The sequence below is a fragment of the Phyllostomus discolor genome, chromosome X (assembly GCF_004126475.2).
Source record: "Phyllostomus discolor isolate MPI-MPIP mPhyDis1 chromosome X, mPhyDis1.pri.v3, whole genome shotgun sequence".
Lineage (NCBI taxonomy): Eukaryota > Metazoa > Chordata > Mammalia > Chiroptera > Phyllostomidae > Phyllostomus > Phyllostomus discolor.
In genome coordinates this window covers 84,591,045-84,618,416 of record NC_050198.1, presented here as the reverse complement: position 1 = coordinate 84,618,416, position 27,372 = coordinate 84,591,045, and the positions used below count along the sequence as shown (strand labels likewise).

Sequence of the window (27,372 nt, the reverse complement as noted above, 5' to 3'; positions counted from 1 at the left end):
TTATAATAAATGGAGAACCAGAAACAGAAGGCAACATAGGGAAGTTTGTGACAGTGCTGATATTAGCCAGTATATTACAAGGAGATCCTATACTGCTGTTGTTTCCATCAAGAAATTCTGAACAGATGATGGACTAGGAGAAGAAAATGTCACTTACTGAATAACAGAATTCAAGAGATCTCTGTGCACTCTGCCTTGTTTAAAAATGAATGCAAGATATTTGAATAAAGGAACTGGCACTAAACAAGAACAGTTTCACAACAGCAGTAAAACAAACTAACAGCAACAATAAATGAAAATCCATTCACTGCATTTCCCATTTTCATGATTAAAACGTGCTTTTTTTGCACTCTTTTCAATAATATGCTCAGCCTAATAAGCACAAAAAAAGTCCAGGGTAGAAAAGATGGGCAGAATATGAATTTTTTCCAAGTTTACATTTTTATGTATTTCTCTAATACTTCTTAATCTAGTGCCAAATCCCACTTCTAAAAATGTATCCACCGTATATTAAGGTTGCACATAAGTGCTGGGGAGGAAAACTAAAGTTCTTTTTAAAATAGTATCCATTTGGGATATTGGGATAACTTCTAAAAATATTTAATAATATACCATACTTGTGAATACATACAATAGCCAAAGTAGGCTTAAAAACTAAGTGAAAAATGGTGAATAAATGTATAAAACCTCATGCTAAGACTCACGACACACTTATATCAGACAGCTGGGTAGCATCAGAAGAAAACACATTGGTTGTATCTTGGAAAAATCTCTTTGGCTGATCTTCAAATGCCATTACACCTATGATAAAAAACAAGTGCAGATCAAGCTATATATGTTTCATCTAAAATGTGTACTTTTTCTCTTTTTTTCCTTTTTTAATTGTTATTCAAATACAGTTGTCTCCATTTTCCTCCCACCACTCCCCCCACCCCACCCATCCCCACTTCCCACCCTCAATTCTACCCCTCTTTGGCTTTGTTCATGTATCCTTTATACATGTAAGTTGACAACCCTTCCCCTTCTTTCCCCTATTATCCCCCTCCCACTTCCCTTCTGGTTACTGTCAGTTTGTTTTTAATTTCCATGTCTCTGGTTCTATTTTGCTTGCTTGTTTGTTTTGTTGTTTAGGTTCCTGTTAAAGGTGAGATCATATGGTATTTGTCTTTCATTGCCTCGCTTATTTCACTTAGGATAATGTTCTCCAGTCCCATCCATGCTGTCACGAAGGGTAGGAGCTCCTTCTTTCTTTCTGCTGGGTAGTATTCCATCATGTAAATGTACTATACTTTTTTGATCCACTCATTTACTGATGAGCACTTAGGTTTCTTTCAGCACTTGGCTATTGTAAATTGTGCTTCTATGAACATTGGGGTGTATAGGTTCTTTTGGATTGGTGTTTCAGGATTCTTAGGGTATAACCCCAGCAGTGGAACAGCCAAGTCAAAATGCAGTTCCATTTTTAGTTTTCTGAGAAAATTCCACATGGTTTCCACAGTGGCTGCACCAGTCTGTATTCCCACCAACAGTGTACTAGGGTCCCCTTTTCTCCACAACCCCATCAGCACTTGTTTTCTGTTGCTTTGTTTATGATGGCCATTCTGAGCAGTGTGAAGTGGTATCTCATTGTGGTTTTAATTTGCATTTCTCTGATGGCTAGTGATGTTGAGCATCCTTTAATATGTCCATGGGCCTTCTGTACATCCTCCTTGGAGAAGTGTCTGTTCAGGTCCTATGGCTATTTTTTAAAATTGGGTTGTCTTCCTGGTGTGGAGTTGTGTGAGTTCTTTATATATTTTGGAGATCAAACCCTTGTCTGAAGGATCATTTGCAAATATATTTTCCCATACAGTTTGTTCCCTTTTCATTTTTCTGATGTTTCTTTAGCCATGCAGAAGCTTTTTATTTTGATGAAGTCCCATTTATTTAGTCTTTCCTTTCTGTCCCTTGCTCTAGGGGATATATTAGTGAAAATATTGCTGCATGGAATGTCCAAGACTTTCCTGCAGGACTTTTATGGTGTCATGACTTATATTTAAGTCTTTTATCCATCTTGAATTTATTTTTATGTGTGGTGTAAGTTGGTGGTTGAGTTCAATTTCTTTCCCCATAGTTTTGCTCCTCTTCTTTCCCTTCCCCTTCTCCTCCTCCTTTCCCATCTTAATGACTTTTTTACAAATATACATTTTAAAAGTTTAATCTCTTTTCTCTATCATTTTCTATCCCTATTATAGTTAAACTTGATACCATGCCTAAAATCCAGTAGAGGTACCAACAAAAAAGGAATATGAACATAGCTTAGTGAGGCAGCATTTAGAAATGGGATCTAAGATTGTGGGAGTTTAAAAAAACCTACTTCTGCCTTGGCTGGTGTGGCTCAGTGGATTGAGTGCTGGTCTGCAAACTAAAGGGTCACCAGTTTGATTCTCAGTCAGGGCACATGCCTGGGTTGTGGGCCAATACCCAGTGCGGGGGGCACATAAGAGACAACCACACACTGATGTTTCTCCCGCTCTCTTTTCCCCTCCCTTCCCATCTCTCTAAATATAAAGAAATAAAATCTTTAAAAAAGCTTCTGTGATTTCCATTGTCCTTTTATTACTGAATAGGTGGTCATTTTCCACATATCTAACACAAAGTAACCCCCATAAAGAAATGAAACACCAATGAACAATAGCATATATTTTTAGTGTTGTAAGTGGATCTAATTAGTGTCAACTTATTCATGCGATATCAACATGTATGTGTGGTGATAGGGTAGGGCAAGGATTGGCATTCAGCAGACTACTTGATAACTCATTTACTCTTTTTTCCATTGTTCATCCCCCACCTTATTTCAGAAAGTATTTAAGGCAGCTAACTTGGAGAATTATACTTATATTGTGAAAATCATAACAGTTGACTAAACAGTTGACACAAATCTGAATTTCTCAATTCACATTTATATACTACTTTATAGCGTTCAAAATATCTTTACATATAGTTTTGAATAAAATAAAACACATTTTGTAACTTATCAAATATATTTTATTTTCATTTTTTCAAATATATTTTAAATAAACAAATCCTTTAAGGCAAATGTTTGTGTAACACTTGATTTTATATAATATTTTATAAAAATAATTTAAAGTTATACTTACTTCTGCTAGTAGATAAAATATCTTTTCTTTTTAATGATCCAAGTGTACTTGGTTGAATAGTGTTGGTGGAATTTTGACTTATTCTAAAATAAAATTATCACAATCATTATAAGAAAAATTTTGAACAAAATCAGCTATGACTATTTTGTTATAACAGATCTAAGGACATAGATTTTAAAAAGAGACTCTATGTAGTACCCTATGTCACATCATTTTGCTGCTTTTCTCTAAATCTGGATAAAAATAGAAATGCCACAGGATAGAAAACTATCTTATAATTTGTAAGGATTCAGGGTTTTCCTGAGTTGTGGAGGAAAAATGTAGAAGAGCCTGCAGTCTTGGCCTTGACTTGCCTTGAATTAAGTGAGAATCATGGGTGAATGAACAGGTATGGTTGTTTAAAATTTGAGAGTTAGTTCTGATTCTTATCAACAAGCTTGGTTCATAGGAAGACTATTTTCTTTTTCTTTATTTGTTAAAGATTTTATTTATTTTTAGAGAGAGTGGAAGGGAGGGAGAAAGAGAGGGAGAGAAACATCAGAGTGTGGTTCCCTCTTTCACGCCCCCCACTGGGGACCTGACCCACAAACCAGGCATGTGCCCTGACTGGGAATCAAACCCATGACCCTTTGGTTCACAGGCCAGCACTCAATCCACTGAGTCACATCAGCCAGGACAGGAAAACTATTTTCAAACAGGGTTGATGAATTACTGATTTTTCATATGTTCACATATTCTCAGTGAGTTGATTCTTTTCAATACACAAAATGAAAAACCAAACCAATGACATTTTAACTTAGCTACAAAGATATATATATCCTTTATTAAATTACAACTAATTGTAGCTCACCTGAGCTGAGTTAGGTGGACATATGCATATATTATCTAGTTTTAACTAAACTAAGTTTCACAAAATTGATAACTGCCTTAACAAGATTCTTAGAAAAACAAGCCTTGAAGAGAAGATTAATAATACAAGTCTAAGCAAATAACAGGGAAATGGCAAAGGTAAAATTTGTGCTACTCCTAGCACAGCTCATCATCTGCTATAATACTGTGAAAACACAATGCTGAGCAAATCTGCTCTGTCATGGAGCTAGCTAAAACAATTTTAAATCATAAAGTCTATTGGAAACATGAAATCACATTTGTTCTCAATAATAACCTATAGTTAATAAGGCCCTGGCTGGTGTAGCTCAGTGGATTGAGCACGGGCTGGGAACCAAAGTGTCCCAGGTTCGATTCCCAGCCAGGGTACATTCCTGGGTTGAAGGCCATAACCCCCAGCAACCGCACATTGATGTTTCTCTCTCTCTCTCTCTCTCTCTCTCTCCCTCCCTTCCCTCTCTAAAAATAAATAAATAAAATCTTAAAAAAACCTATAGTTAATAAAGTGAAATGTAAAATTTTCTTTTTAAAATGTCATCTTTAATTCATCCTTTCTATATTTCTATTTTGCATATATTCTATGATTCATATTATATATTAGCACAGTAGTATATGTTCCTACTGTAAATACAGTATACCTATATTGGAGGCATGTGCTCAAGTATTTTTTGCTGATGTGATCAAAAGAGTTTAAATATTATTACCTATAGTATAGACAATAAATTTTGTGGGTAGTCTGTAACAGAAGAATGGTGTGAGTTGTGTGGGATGAATGTGACCTAGGTTTTAAAGATGTTTAAAATCTGAACAAGCAAAGGATGGAGGGGAGAGTATTTCAAGCAGAAGGAACCATACAAACAAGTTTAGAGGAGAGAAAGTATATGGCAGGTATGAGGGTAGTGACTAGCTTGACTGGAACAGAATTTGTGCTATGAAGTAATGAGAGGTAAAACTGGAGAGGTAAAATAGGGTCAGATTTATAGGATCTTAAATAATGGCACAGTTGTTATAAACACAGGCTTTGGCCCTGGTTGGTGTGGCTTGGTTGGAGTGTTGTCCCATAGGCCAAAAGGTCATGGGTTAGATTCCTGGTCAGGGAACATACTCAGGTTTCAGGTTTGATCCCTGGTCAGAGCACTTACAAGAAGACAACCAATCGAAATTTCTCTCTCACATTGATGTTTCTTTCTTTCTCCCTTCCTCTCTTTCTGTGTACAATGTAAAAAATGTACTTGGGTGAAGATGAAAGAGAGAGAAGGAGGGAGGGAAGGAAGGAAGGAAGGAAGGAAGGAAGGAAGGAAGGAAGGAAGGAAGGGAGGAAGGAAGGAGGGAAGGAAATAAAGATGGGCTCTGCAGCCAAACACAATTGAGTTAAATCTCAGTTCTGCAACTCATTATCTGTGCAACCTTAGGCAAGTGACTTAACCCAAGCCTCAGTTTCCTCATCCATATGTAGATTATGTTAATACAGGACAATGAGGTGGTTGCAGAGTTCTCATCAGAGTGTTTGGTAATCTATTACCATATTTTGTCATGTATAATGTGCATTTTTTTGCCCAAATTTTTCAGGGAAAAATAAAAATACACATTATACATGGGTAGTACTAATTCTGTATCTATATAAATGTTTTTAATTCTTTTATTTATGCATTAAAAGTGTAACTCTAGAAAGCAATAATGATATCGACATGCAAAATATTACCCTGGAATATGATAATCAGTTTTGTCTCCAAATATAAATACATAAAAATTAAATTAAAAAATTAAAATGAAAGATCTTTTTCCCTGAAAGCTTGGGCCAAAAACGAGAGTGCATGTTATACATAGGAGTGTGTTATAAACAGCAAAATACGGTAAGTAAGTGCTCAGTGTAACACAGTTATTCTTATATAATAGGTAATGGGAAGTCATTGTAACTTTTTGCACAGGAGAGAAAGAGGTGAAAATGATGTTTTAGAAAAGTTATCTTGGTGTTTCTTATGAAAGTCAGATTAAACTGGCAGAGATAGGAAATCTGTTAGAAGATTATTAGAGTAATCTGGACCCAAGAGACATGAGGAAGTAGCAGTAGGAACAGAGAAGATGTTCCCATGGAAGAATTAATAGGATTAGCTGCCTAATTAGGTATAGTAGAAAAATAAGGAAGAAGTGAAGATGAACCTAGAGCTTTGAGTCTTAAAGCTGTGTGACTGTGATTATTTTGATGCCATTACAGAAAATGAGGGAAATCAGGAAAAATACTTAAAGAAGTTAATCACTTTTTAGAAAATTAAATGTATTGGGGTAACATCAGTTAATAACATTGCATTGATATGTTTCAGGTGTACAGTTCTATAATACAACATCTGTGTACTGCATTGTGTGCTCACCTCTCAAAGTCTAGTCTCCTGTCACCATATACATTTGACCCCCTTCACCCTCTTAAATCTCTCCACACTCCCTTCCCCTCTGGTAACCACCATACTGTTGTCTGTGTCTATGAGTTTATTTGTTTGTTTGTTTTGTGTGTTTGTTGTTGCTTTCTATTTTATATCACACATATGAGTGAAATCATATAGTTCTTGTTCTTTTCCATCTGACACTTTACTTAGAATGATATTAAGATCCATCTGTGTTGTTACAAATGGCAACATTTCATACCTTTTATGGCTGAGTAGTATCCACTGTATATATATCCTACATCTTCTTTATCCAATCATCTGTCAAAGGGCACTTAGATTGTTTCCATGTCTTGGCTATTGTGAATAATGCTCCAATGAACATAGGGTTACAGATAGCTTCATGAATAAGTGTTTTCAAACCTTTTGTGTTGATACCCAAAAGAGGGCTTACTGGGTCATATGGTAGCTCTATTTTTAATTTTTTTGAGGAACATCCAATCAGTCTTTTAAAACAATGGGATAATAGTAAGTCTTTTCAGCAAAATGTAATTGTTAGTATAGTTCTTCCATTTAATATTTATGTAGATGTTTTCCTCTAGTGAGAAGCTCTAAGTATCTTGTAATTTATTCAATCAACAAGTAAAGGAACAATTTTCCCAGAACTAGGATAGAATTTTGTTTTTTTTTCCTTCCAATTGAAAGTTGGAAGATTTGCTAACATCATTTATTTTGTGGGTTGTTAGTAAAAGTGGGTTGACTCTTTTATCATGTATATCTTGCTTATTTCCAAAATGCATATGAGATGGTTTATAATGAAATAAGATTGTTAAAATAAGGATAAAAAGTCAAGAGCCATATTACTGTCAAGGGCAAAGAGTACTGGATGCCAGAAACCTAGCTTAAGGAGAGTTGCTGCACTAGAGCACAAAACTTGGCTTTGACTTTTTAGTATCCAAGGTAAAAATGGAAACAGTAAGTCAGCAGAGTTCTCAATAAATGCTTGTTGAGAGAATGAAGCCATCTATAAACTAAGATCAAATTAAAATTATTTTTTTAAAAAGCTAGATTATTCCCTTAAAGAACTTTTCTTCAAAAAACAGATTAAGTACTTAGTAGGTTCCAAGGAAAACTCAAAAACTTATAACAGAACTTTAATATCATTGCTTTACTAGACTAGAAAATGGTAGCAAAGTCCAAAAGACAGACTAATTATGAAACCTGGACAGCAGAAGAAAAAGCTCACCTTCTCTAACAGATGATATCTAAATTGTCCCTATCATGCCCTGTACTCCAACTGGTATAATCTATTTTAAATGGTATCATCTCACAAAGGTCTCATAAATTTGTGTCTAAACCCAGTTTAATTTACCCAAACCAAGCAAGATAAAAAAAAATATGGCAATACAAGGGTAGACAAAAGTAGGTTTACAGTTGTAATACAAATAAATCATATAATTGATAAATAATAATACAAACATAAACACTGTTTTGTGTACTCACAACTGTAAACCTACTTGCCCACCACTGTATGTGTTGCTAAAGTTCACATTTGTGAAGATATAAATATAAGAAATGCTAAAAATACTGAAGCAATATATAATTAGATAATTTTTATAGTCAGTTTTATTTAAGACACTAGAGTGAAAGTCAAGTTCTTACTGGGTACCGATAATTTTATATCCTATACAACAAGTCAGGAGATAAATGTAAAGTCATAGAACGATATACTGTGAGCAAACTGTTATGGGTTGAATTATTCCCCCCAAAACCCATCTGTTGAAATCTGAACTCCCAGTACCTCAGAATGTGACTGTATTTGGACAAAGAGTCTTTGCAGAGGTAATTAAATTAGAATGAAGTCCTTAGGGTGGGCCCTAATCCAATATGATGATGTCCTTATAGAAAGGAGAAATTTGGAGACAGACGTGTACAGAGAAAACCATGTGGACATGATCCACATGAACATGAAGACAGCCATCTACAAACTAAGGAGAGAGGCCTGGAACAGATTCATGTCTCATGGTCTTCAGAAGGAACCAACCCTGCCAACACCTTCATTTCAGGCTTCTGGCCTCCAGAATTGTGAGAAAATAAACTCCCTTTGTTTAAGCCCTCCGGTTTGCGGTACTTTGTTATGGCAACCCTAGAAAACTAATACACAAACATTTTTCTGCATGGTGGTAATTTATGTTTGGAGCTTTGGGAGATAGGCAACTAAAAGCTGAGTGCTTTCAAACCTCTTGAAATACTAACCCAATTGTTATTAGGAGAAGAAAATTATATAAAAAGTATAATTCCTGATGCTTAGGAATCACTATGTGTTTGTAAAATTAACTTCCATGGTAATCATTTCACAATATATACACATATCTAATCACTATATTGTACACCTTAAACACATATAATGTTATATATCAATTATAACCTTCCTCAAAAAGGAAGATGAAAATTAAATCCCAGCTTTATGTTCTCAAGTTAATACCTAGAACAGCTAACAACCAGTTGAGAAAAAATTGCCCATTAGCTGCCTAATAAGAAACAGTCAACTTAACCATACACTTACTTACATGTTGACCCAGAATCCTAATATTGACTTGGGACAGTATTCTTACTTAAAAATAAAAGTGAATTTAATCAAACCAGTTTATAGGAAATACAGGGAATAAAAGAACAAATTAAGTAACACCACATGGAAACAGAATCACAATGTGAGTATTCTACAGGACAAATGGCCTTGTTCCCTCAGTTAATAAGTGGCATGGAACCAAAATAGTAGTGAAGGCTGTTAGAAATAAAACAGACCTAAGAGATTATGGTTGGAACATTTATGACTCAGTAAAGAAGGTATTTTTTTTTTTATCTTCACCCCAGGACATTTTTTTTCCATTGCTTTTAGAGAGGAAGGGAGAGAGAGAAACATTAATGCAAAAAAGAAGCATCAGTTGGTTCCTCCTCTATGCTACTGGACTGGGATCAGTGCCCAGACCAGGAACAGTGCCTGGACTGCGGATCTTATGTGTCTAGACCGAGGTTTGCACACACCCATGCCCAGACCAGGGATGGAACCTGCAACTTAGGTATGTCCCCTGACCAGGAATCAAATTCGTAACCTTTGGGTTCAAGACAATGTTCTCACCAACTGAGCCACATGGGCAGGGTGCAAAAAAGTCATTTTTGAGAATCAGAAAATACTTAACATGGACTGGTTATTAGATGACATTAAGAAATGACAATTTTGTTAGATGTAATGATGGCATTGTGATTATCTAAGAAAAAAAGTCTTCAGAAATTCATATTGAGTGTTGGTAAAAAGATATTAGGGGTTCACTTTAAAGCACTCTTTTCCAATTACTATGTTGAATAGAAGCGGTGAAAGTGGACATCCTTGTCTTACTCCTGATCTTAGTGGGAAAGCTTTTGTTTTTGCCCATTGAGTATGATGTTGGCTGTAGGTGTCTCATATATGGCCTTTATTATGTTGAGGTATGCTCCCGCTGCTCCCACTTTGCTGAGTGTTTTTATCATAAATGGGTGCTGTACTTTATCAAATGCTTTTTCTACATCTATTGATATGATCTCATAGTTGTCACCTCATTTTGTTTATGTGACATGTTACATGTACTGATTTAAGAATATTGTACCATTCTTGCATCCCTGGGATGAATCCCACTTGATCATGGTGTATGATCTTTTTAATGTTTTGCTGGATCTGGTTTGCCAATATTTTGTTGAGGATTGTAGCATCTATGTTCATCAGCAATATTGGCCTGTAGTTTTCTTTGTTGTGTCTTTACCTGGTTTTGTAGTTAGGAAAACCCTGGCCTAAAATGAGTTTGGAAGTCTTATGTTCTTGAAATTTTTGGAATAGTTTGAGGAGGATAAGGGTTAGCTCTTCCCTAAATGTTTTCTGAAATTCTCCTGTGAAGTCTTCCAGTCCAGGGTTTTTGTATGTCAGGAGTTTTTTTATTACTGCTTCAATTTCACTAGCTGTTATTCATCTACTCAGGCTTTCTGCTTCTTCCTGATACAGTTTTGGATGATTATATGTTTCTAGAAATTTGTCCGTTTCACTTAGGTTTTCAAATTTCTTGGCATAAAGTTGTTCGTAGTAATTTCTGACAATCCCATTTTTATTTCTGTGGTATTGGTTGTAATTTCTCTTATTTCCTTTCTTATTTTATTTATTTGGTCCCTTTCTCTTTTTTCTTGGGTGTGTCTGGTTAAAGGCTTGTTGATTTTGTTTATCTTTTCGAAGAACCAGCTCTTGGATTTATTGATCCTTTGAATTATTCTTTTAGTCTCTGTCATGTAATTCTGCTCTGATCTTGATTATTTCCTTCCTTATACTCACTCTGGGCTTTGTTTGTTGTTGTTCCTCTAGTTCTTGTAGATGTAGGGCTAGGTCATTTATTAGCAATTTCTCTATCTTTTTCAGGTAGGCCTGTATTGCTATATACTTCCATATCAGGACTGCCTTCACTGTGTCCCATAGGTTTTGGGCTACTGTGTGTTCATTTTCATTTGTTTCCAGAAAATTGTTTGATTTATTCTTTTAAACTATTGTTGACCCATTCATTATTTAATAACATGCAATTCACTCTCCATGAATTTGAATGTTTTTGAGTTTCTTCCTTGAGGTTGGTTTCTAGTTTCAAGCCATTGTGATCCAAGAAAATGCTTGATATGATTTAAATTTTCTTGAATTTGTTGAGACTTCTTTTGTGTCCTACCATGTGGTCTATCTTTGAAAATGTCCCATGTGCATTTGAAGAGAATGTACATTTTGCTTCTTTGTGATGAAAGGTTCTCTCTATATGTTAAGTCCATTTGATCTAGAGCAGGGGTGTCAAACTCATTTTCACCGGGGGCCACATCAGCTTCCCAGTTGCCTTCAAGGGGCTGAATGTAAGTTCAACACCTTAACAGTTAAGGAATAGTTACATTTAACAGTCCTAAAATTATTTTGGCCTTTTGAAGGCAACAACAAGGGTGATGTGGCCCTGGTGAAAATGAGTTTGACACCCCTGATCTAGAGTGTTGTTCAATGTCACCATATTCATATTGATCCTTTATTTGGAATATCTGTCCGTTGTTGACAGTGGGGTGTTAAAATCCCCTAGTATAAGTGTGTTGCTGTCTATATCTTTCTTGAAGTCCTCCAAAAATTTCTTTACATATTTGGGTGCTTCTTTGTTGGGTGCATATGTTTACAATGGTTATATCTTATTGATGGATTCTTCCCTTAAGTATTATGAGGTGTCATTCTCTATCTCTTTTTATTGCCTTTGTCTTGAAATCTATCTTTTCTGATATTAGTATTGCTACCCCAGTGATCAGACCAGAAAAAGAAATAAAAAGCATCCAAACTGGAAAGGAGGAAGTAAAACTGTAATTGTTTGTAGATCACATGATACTGTACTTAGAAAACCCTATTGACTACACCAAAAAATTACTCAATCTAATAAGTGAAATTGGCAAAATAGAGGGGTAGAAGTCAATATTCAGAAACCAAAGGTATTTTTGCACACCAACAATGAAATATTAGGGGGGGGGGGAATCCCATTTACTATAGCAACAAGAAAAATAAAATACCTAGGAATAAATTGACCCAAGGAGGTAAAAGACCTGTTCTCAGAAAACTACAGAATACTCAAGAAAGAAATTAAGGAAGACATAAATTAGTGGAAGCATACACTGTGTTCACGGACTGGAAGAATTAACATCATCAAAATATCCATACTACCCACAGCAATCTATAGATTCAACACAATCCCTCTTAACATAGCAATGAGAACTTGGCTGGTGTGGCTCAGTGGATTGAGTGCTGGGCTGCAAACCAAATGTTCAACAGTTCAATTCCCAGTCAGGGCACATGCCTGGGTTGCAGGCCAGGTCAGATCCCCAGTAGGGGGAGTATGAGAGGCAACCACACATTGATGTTTTTCTCCCTCTCTTTCTCCCTCACTTCCCCTGTGTCTAAAATAAATAAATAAAATCTTGTAAAAAATACCAATGACATATTTCACAGATTTAGACCAAATATTTAAAAAATGTATATGGAACCATAAATGACCCCAAGTAGCCTCAGCAATTTTGAGAAAGAAGAACAAAGCAGGAGGGATCACAATACCTGATATAAAAATATATTACAAGGCCACTGTAATTAAAACAGTCTGGTACTGGCATAAGAACAGACACATATATCAGTGGAACAGAATAGAGAGCCCAGAAATAAACTCGTGTCTCCATGGTCAATAAATATTTGACAAATGGGGCAGGAGCACAAAATGGAGTAAAAATAGCCTCTTCAATAAATGGTGTTGGGAGATCTGGACAGCTACATGCAAAAAAATGAAACTAGACCACCAACTTACACCATGCACCAAAATAAACTCAAGATAGATAAAACACTTAAATACAAGTTATAACACCATAGAAGTTCTAGAGAAAAACATAAACAGAAAATTTTCAGATATCCCATGCAGCAATATTTTTGCTGAAATATCTTAGGGCAAGGGAAATAAAGGAAAGAATAAACAAATTGTACTACATCAAGTTAAAAAGCTTCTGCACAGCTAAAGAAAACATCAGCAAAATGAAAAGGGAACCAATTTTATGGGAAAACATATTTGCCAATGATATCTCAGACAAGGCTTTGATCTCCAAAATATATAAAGAACTCACATGACTCTACTCCAGGAAGAGAAACAACCTAATTCAAAAATAGGCAAAGGACCTGAACAGAAGCCTCTCCAAGGAGGGCATACAGAGGGCCCAGAGACATATGAAAGGGTGCTCAGCATCACTAGCCATCAGAGAGATGCAAATTAAAACCACAATGAGATACCACTTCACACCAGTCAGAATGGCCATCATAAACAAATCTACAAACAACAAGTGCTGGGGAAGTTGTGGAGAAAAGGGAACTCTAGCCCACTGTTGGTGGGAATGCAGACTGGTGCAGCCACTGTGGAAAACAGTATGGAATTTTTCAGAAAACAAAAAATGGAACTGCCTTTTCACCCAGCAATTCCACTGCTAGGATTATACCCCAAGAACCCTGAAATAATAAAATCTTTAAAAAATAAAGAATATAAAAATAAAATAAAATAAATAAAGATTAGAAAACTGAGGACCAGAGAACTTAAGCGACTTGCTCAGGGTCATACAGCTATAATTGCTACAACTAGGATTCAAACACAGATAATGAAGGCTCAGTCATTTAACCTATTTCTTACTGTTGGACATTAATACTGTTGCCATATTTTTTGCTTGATCTTATAAATAATGCTGGGATAACCTTTAAGCTAATCTTTGCATACATTCTTAATGAATTCTTTAGAATAAATTCATAGAGTTGAAGTTCTGGGTCACCAGGCTGTTGATACACATTGCCAAACTGCCCTCCAGAAAGCTTATTCAAATTTATTTTCATGTAGTGCATGAGAATATCAATTTCTTTGCAACTCTCCAATATTAGGTATTGTTGCTAATTTTTAAATATTTGTATTCCCATTCTTAAGGCATACTGTAAGGATAGTCTACTTTCCAAAAGGAGCAGAAACTGTTGTGGTTTATTAAGTTTTGGAATAATTTCTTACAATGCCCTCCTTTATTAGCACTGAACACGGAGATGTGCCGTGGCACACACCAAATGTGAAAAAGTTAGGTTTTACTTTTAAAAAACTCATCAAATACACACACACACACACACACACACCTTTGAACAAGCAGAATTTTAATACAGTTAACTCACATTTCTCATATTCATATCATCACCATTCAAGTGCCCAGAAATGTGAAACACTAAGGTTTATAAGATGTATCTCTAATTGAAAAAACATACTAACCTGATCATGTATATATATATGCATACACATATACACACACATATATACATTCAACATACAGAAAGTATGGCCCTTTAGCTGCATTACAATGACATGAGTAAATGAGTAGATAGAAGGAGATTCATTCAATGAACAATTCTTTTTTATTATTTTTATTTTTCTATTTTAATTGTTGTTCAGTACAGTTTTCTGTCTTTTACTCCCATCCCAGCCCACCCCCCAGCCCTCCTCACCTCCCTCCCATTTCCACCCTCCACTAATTTTTGTCCATGTGTCCTTTATATTTGTTCCTGTAAACCCTTCTCCTTTTCCCCTGAAATTCTCTCCCCTCTTCCCTCTGGTCACTGTCAGCCTGTTCTCTATTTCAGTGTCTTTGGTTATATTTTGCTTGCTTGTTTGTTTTGTTTAGTGAACAATTCTAATTTTTTCCCAATATAATATTAGTTCATTTGTTGTTTGAATGAAAAGGGGGCTCTGTAATAAATCTGACAAGTTCAGTGACTGAAAGTAATCTCACAGGGTGATGTAATCAGAAATTCCTAACTGGGAAGGTCATGGTGGGTACTCATGCCCCAGGCCTGTAATAGGTTTATCTTTGCTTTAAGAAAGCCCTGTCCATTGTTCTTGTACATCTAGGTTAAGACATCTTTGAAATGCCAAGAGTAATCCTCTTTTCCAGAACCCTCAGAAGTGTAAGCACCCTCGAGGGAGTACATAATCTTATTTAATCTTCCTTCTTTCCCTCCTTAATTCTAAATGTATGAAAAGAACTGCAAAACTGTCATTTGCCTCAGCATTTGAGCTCTTGCTTCCCCATACATCATCAGTTTGGTTCAAATAAAATCTTTTAAAATTCTCTACAGGTTTGGATGTTTCTTATATTGACAGTGGGAAAAATAATTGCATATCACTCTACAAAGAGAAAAATGTTCAGTTCTAAGATTAGGAGGTAATATTTTAAAATCAGTTCAAATTTATAACATTTCACTAAAATATGTTCTATATGTTCCATCATATTAAAAAATCATTAGAGAACTCTATGAACAATTAATTGCATGTCAACAAATTAGATAATCTAGACCAGTGATTTTCAACTGGGGTGCCACAAGATGGAAACCGGTGTGCCACAAGAATTTTTAAAACATGCAATACCTGACTATTTATTCAGGGGCACTGACCTCTTTCTCCTTATATTGTCAAATAAGAAATGGCAACAGCTAACACAACAATAGCCATCCAGTGTGAGTGAATAAAAATTATACCTATTTTTGTCAGATCAACAATAAATATATTTTTGGTGTGCCAGAGAATTTTAGTAAATAGTTTATGTGTGCCATGAGATGAAAAAGGTTGAAATTTGCTGATCTAGATGAAATGGGGCAAATTTGTTAAAAACACACAATTTACTAAATTTACTCAAGAAGAAATAGAGAATCTCAACAGACCTGTAACAAGTACCATAAAAATCTAAATCTACTGTATTTTGCCACATACAATGCACACTTCTTTGCCCAAATTTTTGAGGGAAAAATAAGGATGCACATTTTACATGGGTAGTATGAATTCTATATCTAGATATATGTTTTTAATTCAAAAGAAGTAAATAAAATAAATAAAAATTTATGCTTATGTATTAAATGTGTAACTCTAGAGGACAATAATGATATCCATATGCAAAATAATACCTTGGAAGATGATAATCCAGGGATGTCCAGCCTGCGGCCTGCGGGCTGCATGTGGCCTAGGATGGCTATGAATGAGGCCCAACACAAAATTGTAAATTTACTTAAAACTTTTTTTTCTCATCAGTTGTTCATTAGTGTTTGTGTATTTAATGTGTGGTCCAAGACAACTCTTCTTCCAGTGTGGCCCAGAGACGCCAAAAGTTTGGACACCCCTGCCAGTTTTGTTTCTCAATATAAATAAATAAATAATTGAATTAAAAAATTAAAATGAAAGATTTTTTCCCTGAAAGTTTGGGCCAAAAACGTGGGTGTGCACTATACATGGGAGCACATTATACATGGCAAAATACAGTATTTCCAAAACCTCCCGACAAAGAAAGTCTAGGATCAGATGACTTTACTGGTGAGTTCTAGCAAAGATTTAAAGAAGAATAAACACCAATCCTCCTCAAATTCTTCCTAAAATAGAAGAAGAGGGACATTTCCTAATATGTACTAAGAGATCAACATTACCCAGACATGAAAGCCAGGAAAGTCACCATGAGAAAAGTACAAACCAATATCCCTTATAAATATACATGGAAAAATCCTCAACAAACCAAATCCAATAGTACAGTGGTGCCAAACCTTTTTGGCACCAGGGACCAGATTTGTGGAAGACGGTGGGGCAAGGGAGACAGAAGGTGGAGCTTAGGTGAGCTTTTCTTGCAGCCCAGTTCCTAACAGGCTGCAGACTAGGATGGGTCCCCAGCCCCAGGGGTTGGAATTCCTGTGATAGTACATTAAAATGATGATACACCAGGACCAAGAGGGATTTATCTCAGGAATGCAAAGGTGGTTCACCATAAGAAAATCAATGTAATACATCATATTAACAGAATGGAGGGGAAAAACACATGATAATCTTAAGAGATGCAGAAAAAGTATTTGACACAATTTGGCATCCTTTCATGATAAAAATACACAGCAAGTAGCAAATGGAAAGATCTCATTCTTTTTATTGCTAAAAAGGAACTTCCCCAACAAGATGAAGGACATTTGCCAAAACCTACATCTAACATTATATTCAATGATAAAAGACTGAAAATGTTACACCGATGATCAGGAACATGCGTGCTTTTTGAAACAAGAGAGGTGGTTGAACAACACTGTGAATGTACTAAATGCCCTGAATTATGTACTTTAAAATAGTTAACTGTATGTTATATGAATTTCATTTCAATAAAAAGATTCCCATAGTGAATCATTTACTCGCTTTGGCTTACTAATCCACTAGCATTTTCCCTATATTTACAGGATAATTAGTAGATAAGAGTTATAATTTACAGATTGCCTTATAACACCATGAAAAACAAACTTTATTTTCAATTCAAGATAAATTTGAGGTAAAATTCAAGCTAAAAGCCTGAAAACTACTCTTAGAACCTGCAAGTTTTCTTGTCAAAATTAGAATTTTCTTTTAAAAATTGGAAGCCAGATGGTCTTATATATAAAAAAAATCTCATGTTAAATCCATATGAGATTTAAAAGTTAATTCTGCTGCAGTTTCAGCAAAGCAAACATAACTGTAGTCAACATGTTTATCTGTCCTCCAGTAATGTTTAGAACAGTGTTTCTCAAAGTGAGAACTTGTCAGAAATTCAAATTCTCAGACCTCACTGCAGACTTCCTGAATAAGAAATTCTGGAGTTGAGGGCCAGTAGTCTATTTTAACAAGACTTTCAGGTACACACTCAAGTTTGAGGACCTCTGGCTAAGGCCAAGAGCACAATCTTGGCCAGTGAGACTGCTATGAGAATTTTCTTATCAGACACTGTAATGTCATAAATGTTGTACTGCTTCTTCTAGTTCTTAATGTGTCAGCTTAGAACACCTGTAAATTATCTCTCAAAAGAAAAAGAAAACATTTGTCATTAAAATCCATTATACATTACCCAAGATTAAAAATAAGGGTAAACTCAGAAGCAGCAAGAGGAAAGAAGACAGTTACCTACAAAGGAGTTCCCATAAGACTGTCAGCTGATTTCTCAAAAGAGACCTTTCAGGCAAGAAGGGGCTGGAAAGAAGTATTCAAAGTCATGAAAGGCAATGACCTACATCCAAGATTACTCTATCCAGAAAAGCTTTCATTTAGAATGGAAGGACAAATAAAGTGCTTCTCAGACAAGGTCAAGCTAAAGGAGTTCATCACCAAGCCCTTATTATATGAAATGTTAAAGAGATTTATCTAAGAAAAAGAAGATAAAAATATGAAGAGTAAAATGACAGCAAACTCAGTCATTAACAAGCACACCTAAAACAAAAAGAAAAGCAATCTAAGCAAACAACTAGAAGAGGAACAGAACCACAGAAATGGAGATCACATGGAGGCTTATCAACAGGGGAGTGGGAGGGGGAGAGAGGGGGAAAAGGTACAGAGAATAAGTAGCATAAATGGTAGGTAGAAAATAGACAGGGGGAGGGTAAGAATAGTATAGGAAATGTAGAAGCCAAAGAACTTATATGTATGACCCATGGACGTGAACTAAAGGGGGGGAATGTGGGTGGGAGGGGCTGTGCAGGGCAGAGGGGAATAAAGGGGGGAAATGGGGCAACTGTAATAGCATAATCAATAAAATATATTTTAAAAATATCCATTGGATGAATAAACAGTAATGAGCATTTTTATTTATTTATGAGTTTTGGGATAAATTTCTAGAAGATAGATTGTTTGGGCAAAGGGTAGGCACATTTTAAGGCTATTTTTATGAACTGTAAAAGGCCTGCCCAAAAGACTATTAATTTGTACCTGCATCAGTGGGAGAGTAGCTGGTTCTTACAAACTTTGTCTAGGCTGAGCATTATTTATATTTATACACCTACTTGCCATTCCTTCCTTCTCTTCTTTACTCTGTTTATTCAAATATTATATACTGAGTACCTATTAATAAAAAATAAATAAAATGCATTATACATTTTTAAAGAAATAAGATTTCAAATACTTAAAACAGTAATGACATTAATCTAAGTGGCTTCTTTGTGAAGAGGGCCATGCAAATGTAGAAATTAAAACACACATATATGCACACACACATACACAAAGCCTTAGTTGGTTGAGCCTAAACAAGTGTCTATGTAAGGTAAGGAATTCTCAAGCATGCCACTTTACCTCTAATCATGCTGCTATGAATAAATATAATTTACAATGGCCTTGGAAATACATCATTTTCTGTTTAAACCTGTAACTGATTTAAATTTATGATTAGAGTTACAATGTGCCAGTACCAATTCCCTCTCAACTCCCAAATTTTCACAGGAACAGGGCAGATAACCAATAGCAGGGGTTGGTAGAGCTGAGATTTCCATAAATGTGTCTCCTTTGGACTACTCAGTGTTTAGTTTTTTTTTTAAATTAGTTATGCACATTTCAAACACTGACAGATTTCACACAAATAATTAAGATTACAGATTGTTGGCTTCTATTGCAAATTTGCAAGATGTTGCCATACTGGGCCACATTCCCACATGGCAACAATGGACTGAAGCTAAGAAGCTACTGCCCACTGAAAATGGTGCTTGTGTTCTCAGCTTTGACAGTGCCCACCCTGCTGGTCTTAGCCCTATTAGGGATCCTGAAAAAGTTGTCTTTTCCTTCTTATTTCTTCTTTTTGTTATAACTTGTAATTTTCAAACAGTTCAAGACTCAAAGAAGTTATAAAAAGAATATAAAAGTTTCTTGTGTACCTCTCATCCACCCTATTAAGAAATCATCTCTATCATTTTCTTTTTTGCCCCCTAAATCCAATCATGTGCCAGGTCTTTTTGGTTTCACCTCTATGATCTCACTTATATCCATCTTATTCTTTTCAGTCTCCTGCCAAAAACCAATTCAAAGCCATTTTACTTTTCTACAGGCCCTGTAATAGTCTAATTGGTCATCTCACCTCTGTTCTTTCCCTACCATCATCTCTTTAACAGACTACAAGATCACCTTCCTAAAGAACACCTTGTTCTCCTGCTCAAAACTTTCAGTGATTCTCAGCATCACCTGCCAAATTCAGTTACCTTTTTTACTATGACATTCAAAGCCTTCCATAATTTAGCTTGAGACTTTTGGATTTCATGGACTAACAAAATTCCATACAAAATCTTGGCACAAACATATAGTTCCTACCATTTTCTTTTTCCAAATAAGGTTATTTTTAAAAAATCACCAGCTACCAGCACCAAAATTAATTTTTAATTTCATTTAAAAAACAATATCTTCATAGTTAAAAAAAATAAAAATAGGACTAACAATATCAGAGTGAAATATAGTAACTGTCCAGGAAAGGACGATTGGCAATTACATAAGAACATATTTAATTATGCTCTACTTAATTTTTAAAAAACATGGATTGCTGAAAACATCACCTGGGATCAGCAATAATCAGTAGATGAACATTTGGGAGCCAGTAATACAGGCAGAGTTGGCCAGCTATCTAGAATACACCAATGCTTTTCTGCCTGAAGCCTATTTCATATACTTGAACTTCTTTCTAGTTCTCTGGACCCCTCTCTTCCAGTCTGCACCCTGTCTATCCATTAGGCTCCATCTCTCTGAGAACCTTTTCCTTACCCTTCATCAATTCTGCTGTAATTTCTCATTTCTTTCTTTGAATTTCTCTAGCACCGTCTTTCCCTCTGTAAGCACAGGTCTAACTCTACCATACGTTTAAGTCCCTTGCACATTTATTTTTCCTATTAAATTAAAAGCTGGTTGAGCCTTGAGATGCATTTTTGCATCATGGTAATTTGCATATAACAGGCAGTAACTCAATATTTTATGAATACACACACACACACACACACACACAAATTTTTACTTCCTTTCGCAGTCATGTTCCCTATAAGAACAGGAATATATTCTAGCAGTCACTTATAAGGAAGTTGGAGGACACTAATGGGTTACATATTTCAACTATCTTTTCTGTAGGGGAGGAAGTAATTCTTAAAGTTGGCAATTATAGTCTCCTCTAAATTTTTTCTGCTAATTTTATTTAATAAGACTATAACTGAAAGAAATTGAGGCAGCATATACTCAAATGGCGCAAGTCACTGAATATGAATTCAAAAAATCTTAGGTGATATCTACAACTGAATTAAGTGCTATGCTACTTACAACTTGGAAAAAGTCAAGATAATATAACTAGATAGATGTTAATGCTCCACATCAAATGATGAGTAAGCAACTCTGTCTAAATCATAATATATTTATGTCAATTATATTCCCCAGTGATTCCTCATGGCCACTAGTCTTCTTCCAGGTTTGTAAAAGTTTACTAAACCAGATGGTTGGCAAAGTTTTTATACAAAGAGCCAGATAGTAAGTACTTTGGGCTTTGTGGACTATACAATCTCTGTTGCAACTACTCAACTCTGCCATTGTAGTGGGAAAGTGGCAATAAGTAAACATTTGGGCATGGCTAAATTCCAATAAAACTTTACTTACAAAACCAAGTGGCAGGGTGAACTTGGCCCAAGGGCAGTAGTTTAACTTTCAAACAGAATTGATGTAGTGAAAATTTAAATGCAGGAGTATTTAAAGCTAGAGGTATCATATTTTGCCATGCATAATGCGCAGTTTTCTGCCCAAGGGAAAAATAAGGAAATAAAGATGCACATTATACATGGGTATTACTAATTCTGTAACTATATCAATGTTTTTAATTATTTTACTTATGCTTATGCATTAAAAGTGTAACTCTAGAAAGCAGTAACAATATCCATATGCAAAATAATACCCTGGAATATGATAATCAGTTTTATATATACAAATGAAAAATTGAATTAAAAAATAAAATAAAAGATTTTTTCCTGAAAGTTTGGGCCAAAATGTGGGTGTGGCAAAATATGGTATTTAAAGTGAGAATGTACTGCCAGAAATCCAAGAACTTATTCTCTAATTCTAATAAGAGCCAGAGAAGTAGAAGAAAAAACTACTACCTTTTAATAAAGTTATTGACACTGTAGTGAACTTAGCCAACTAGGGGGCTAAAGAGTATAAAGAACCAAGAGATTCAAAACTTTTGACATTGGTATTTCTATTAGTACAAGGTGTACACAAAACAGTACAGGGGCGTCTTAAAAACAGTAACGTATGTATTAAAGAGTGGACATTTATAGAACAAGTCCTGCAAATGCTGGTAAAAGAGACACTGAGTCTTTATACACAGGAAATGTCAAGCGAAATTGGAAAATTAACTGAAAGAAATTCAACAATATTTAGCAATTTGTGAAACAGGCAAGGCAACAAGAATTAGAGGCGCAATTAAGGGAAGGTGAGAAAAGTAAGCAGTGTACATGTGCAACTGAAAAGAACTGAGGTGAAAATGAATTCAACTAAGGCTCAGTGTAAGTCTACTCTAACCTTTTCTTCCTTCAGTGTAATTTCACTGACCACACCCTAAACTTGCCACAATGGCATGAACGAAATATGCCCATAGACCACTGGACATGTTTCCTGACCTCAGACATGCCATATGTCATTCCTATCTCACTTGTAATGTTTCATAAGCAAGAGGCTCTGGACTTGGTCCACTTTGTGGTTTCTTTACCTTTAACTCTTTCTAGATAAAGATGCAATTGCCAAACACCCTTCCATACAAATTTCATTTCATGCATCAAGATCGTAAGCTATGGAATTTGACACTGCAACTATGCTCTCATTATGATAAAAATAAAAAAGTTTCAAATCTTTTTCAGAACAAAGTATGAAGGGATAACTAAGATCACTCTCTTTGTTTCCAGGACTTTGGGAGATGGAGAAGGGTCCTGCCCACACCTCCCCAGCACCGCTCCAGCATTTAATACATTAAACAGAACCCACATGTTTCTTCAAGCATATATCCTCCATCACCTATTTACATGTTGTTTTTTTTTCATTTCATAAGAACTTCCAGGAAAACCAACATTCTCCCCAAGTGCTTCCTTCTACTAGCAGAGTGGGTCCATAACAATTAATTTATTCACACAACAGGGTTAGAATAAAATTCTGAATTTATAGGATGTTCTTGTTTTCAGCATAACATGCAGAGCTGCCCTCATCCTTTATTTTTCTATCTGCTTATTAAAAATGGTACTCTGTTATATTTAGTCAGTCTTAGTTTGCTTTTCATATTAGAACAATATATTCTCCCTTACCTCAAATGACCAGAAAGCTGCATTTGTTTAGGCTTAATCAGCTTAGATGTTGATTAGTAGTGAACAAAGCATTAGCTTAGGAGTCAGGAGACACAGGCTTCTAGTACTGGTTCTATTACTATGCCATTTTGGAGATTTATAGGCCTCAGTTTCTTCATATGTTAAACAAGGAAGGTAGATCTGGTCTCTGAGTTCAAGTCTAACAGCTGCAATTTACAACTATCAGTATGATACCAGCAAAAAGTGAGGAGCAAAGTTAACAACACATGTAGTGAACACATTTTGGACATTTTTACAATAGTGATAACTTTGTGACACTAAGATGTGAGATGTAGATTTCACTTTAAAATTCTATTTTAAGACATAAGCTTGAGCAATGCCAGATCTTTGGATATGCAGTTAACAGTTAAAGCAGTGTTTCTAAATCATATTTTTTTCACTATCAGCCCTCTAAGGAACCTTTTTATACATCCCTCCCCCATTGCACTCCCTCAAAAATCCCCGCGAAATTTCCATATGTATGTATATCTGTGCTTTACACATAAAAAGTTTGTTTTTTTCACACACACCCAAGAACCAATTTGGGGGCAATAGCAGCCATTGAGAATGCAAAATTTAGAACATCAACTTTCTGTGGTCCTTAGATTTTTAGTTCCAACAAAAACTAGCTAGGTATAAAAAAGGCCCAAGCTTATTTCCCTGCCAACCATTTCCATCTACTGGAGGTGAAGATCAGAGGTGAAAAAGCAGCTGAGAGAATGATAAAAATTACACTTATTCCAGAAGTGGAGGCAACGATGGGAAGTACTGTCTCTTCAAAGGAGTGAAAAAAAGATGAGGTGAAGTTAAAAAAAGTCGTGCTCTATATCAACTGGTTGCTGCTTTCAGATGCTGGTGGACTGTCAGAAGAGAAGGTTCAGGTTCATATGTGTGTCAAGGTCATGGTGGGTGTGCGCAGGTGGGATCCTTGGACACCAAGAACAAAGGGAATAGTTGCAGAACCTCTATGGATAAGTGGACGAGAATATTTTCAGAACTCACTTTCTCCAACTCTTGCTACCCACCCCTCTGCCTGCCTCCTCCAATATCTCAATCCTGCTCACCCAAGTTCACTGATCAAAGGGGCGCTGTTGGATCTTCTCAGGATGTTGTCATCTGTGATGATCAAGCTTGGCATAATTTCTACATCTAGTTCCATTTTCTCCTGTGCCATATCCATGTTGAGGAAGAAGCTGCTGCTTAGTTCTATGATGTCAAGGTTTTCTGTTTCCAGTTCACACAGGGAGAAAGGGGAAGAAATAGAAGAGACCAGGAAGCTATTAGATGAGAGAAGAGCTCATTTTTGCAGCCCTATGAGCCCTTACACCAGCAGGAACTAAGAGGGGCAGGACCGGCTCCGAAACCAACTCCCTCCCCTCTTCCCCAAGCTGGGGGCCACTAACGCTGGGATCTTCCATCTCCAAGCCTATAATGAAAATGAGGAATTTCTCTTAATTACGGCCACAAATCCTTCTCTTTTATTTCTCTCAGCCAAAGAAAAACCAGGTATATCTTTCGGGCTAAAGCAGACTACAACCTGCTATCCTAGTGCGTCAGATGGGTACCGTCCCTTTGCGCATGCGCTCGGTGTGTGTGTGTGTGTGTGTGTGTGTGTGTGTGTGTGCGCGCGCGCGTGTGTCCGTTCGGAGTTTGCTTACTACGCAAGCAATGAGTATTGTAGCTGGCGCGTTTGGCAGTTTACTAAGGGGCGCAGGCGCACTCAGGGAGCCGCCCCTCCTTTTGTGTGTGTGTGTGTGTGTGTGTGTGTGCGCGCGCGCGTGTGCGTGTGTGCGCGCGTGTGCGTGTGCGTGCGTGTGTGTGTGTGTGTGTGTGTGAAGCTTGGTCCTCTCTTCTTTCTTTCTAGTGCGGTTTCATCATGGTTGTTCCTTTACTCCTCTGTTAACTCTGGAATGGTTTCGTTAACAATTTTCTCAGTTTTGGTTAACCCATTAACCCCTTATGACTGAGGCCCACAAGGCTGTTAACGCCCATTACGAATTTTTCCATCCTGTGAGCAGCAGACACACTGCATCTTTGTAATTAAAAAAATAATGAAGCCTGGCAGGAAAAAAAAAAAAGCAAAACCACTCCTAAGTGCTTAGAGGCCACCTGCTCCCAAAGGGTCCAAGGCACTAACCCAAATGAATCAATTGCGCAGACAAATCATTGTTTTCCATGTAGTTTCATTATTTTTTACCATATTCATGCAGTACTTGTTTTTACACTAAATAAAATCTAACTCTTTAAAACTGTTCATCTAAGAAAAAAGATTTGAGTTAAAGTAAGGAGGCTTATTTCTTAAATATCTGATAATTTAGTATTCATCCAAATCAGTGTTTCCATTTAATGATGCTGTCATGGCTGAAAACATTTTAAGAACTGCTCGTTTAGAATTTTGAGTACTGAAATCTTAACTCCATGCTAACAATTTTATAAAACCACAAATTTTAGGAATCATTTAGAAAACTGTCAGAGAGAACAAGTGCAACTGGTGACATAGGAGTTATTAATTGAAATAGTCATACATGATATAGCACTTTACAGTTTAAAAAATGGTTTCACATACTTGTCTCAATTGGTTCAATCATTAACACTGCTCAACTAATCAGTGGTGAACTTAAAATAATGAGATTATCTTGAAACAGTTCAAGACAAGTTATGACATGAAAGATCATGTTCATTCTTTATTCATTCTGAGAATAGAACAAGAAAAGGTTAATTATATTAGGCAGAACTATACTACCTAAATCCCAGACAGGAGGACAATTTGGAGTCATTGTTCCTGATATAAGACAGGTTAACAATTGCTACCATTTTCTGAGCACTTACTCCCAAACACTTTAAGTATGTGATTGCATTTTGTGCTTACAATAAACTGTGAGGTAGGTACCTTCACAATACCCATTTTTCAAAGGAGGAAACCAAAGCCAAGAGATGTTACTCAAATTATAACTACTAAGTGGCAAAGCTTAGATTCCTCTGCCCTTCTATTTAAATGAAAAGATGTGCAAGGTGCCTCTGGATGTTTCTCTGGTCATTCTGTACTCATAAGCATTTGATAGCTACTTATTAAATTGTTTCATGAATAAATGCAGGTATAAATAATCTTGTTCTTTACAGCTATTTTTTTAAGATTTTATTTATTTATTTTTAGAGAGGGAAGGGAGGGAGGGAGAGAGAGAGAGGGAGAGAGAGAGAGAGAGAGAGAGAGAGAGAGAGAGAGGGAGAGAAACATCAATGTGTGGTTGCTGGGGGTTATGGCCTGCAACCCAGGAATGTACCCTTGGCTGGGAATCAAACCTGGGGCACTTTGGTTCCCAGCCCGTGCTCAATCCACTGAGCTACACCAGCCAGGGCTTTCTTTACAGCTATATTTTGTAAAGTAAGTAGATAATTTCTATTTTACAGTTGATAAAATTCCAGAGAGAATAATGTCACATAATTAAGTAGTAGTAGAATCTCAGCTAGTACCAAGATTTCCTAAGAGCCAATGTTAAAGTTTCCAGAACACGGAAAGTTTATGAAAGATGACAACTAAATGTGAGTAAAGTCAGGGTACATGTAGGAGGCAGTGGTTAAATACAGAAGAGAGGGTCAGAAACTGTCTAAATAGCAGGAAAATATGAATTACACCAGAGAACAAGATCTTACCTCCACTGTACTGCTCGTTATACTTTTAAAAGAGTTTGTTAACATTCTTGGCAGATAATAAGGCTTAATGGATATATTTTGAATGAATAAACAAAAATCTCACCATGCCTAAATATTATAGATATCTAATTTTAGAAAATCTAAGTATCATAATACAAAGAGAATAGGTATAATATAACAAGGAAAGAGCAGCTAAGAGACTTTGTATAAAAGGGTAGTAATATGAAATAACTAAATACATGAGTTGGCAGTAAGTTTCCACCTATTACCAAAGAGGAGGAATTCTCTTTAACTTAAATGCAGCTTGTAAGAACCCAAAACTTGTAAAGATATAGACAGGACTCATAATACATACACAGGTTGGAATGTCAAAAGGAACAAGTACTGTAAAAACAAAGAATTCTAAATGCTATAGTGGCAAGTACATCATTTAAATAAATTATTTTTACTATTTCCTATTTCTACCTACATATTATTATACCAATGTAGCTGTGTTTCATGATCAGCTCTTGCTTTTCCATGGTAACATGCCATGATCTCAGATCATGGTTTGTTTAGATATACCTTGACACTTATG

General features: G+C 35.9%; 1 long non-coding RNA gene and 1 pseudogene across 1 annotated transcript; both read right to left on the bottom strand.

Moving 5' to 3' along the window:
* On the bottom strand, positions 1–24,682 carry LOC114505490 (annotated as a pseudogene).
* Positions 5,127–21,679, bottom strand: LOC118498488. The gene is made up of 3 exons (XR_004900973.1): positions 21,668–21,679; positions 20,789–20,791; positions 5,127–5,232 (listed from the first exon to the last, which is right to left on the bottom strand). It is a non-coding gene; the product is annotated as an uncharacterized LOC118498488 (long non-coding RNA).
* Positions 24,683–27,372: the final 2,690 nt, after the last annotated feature.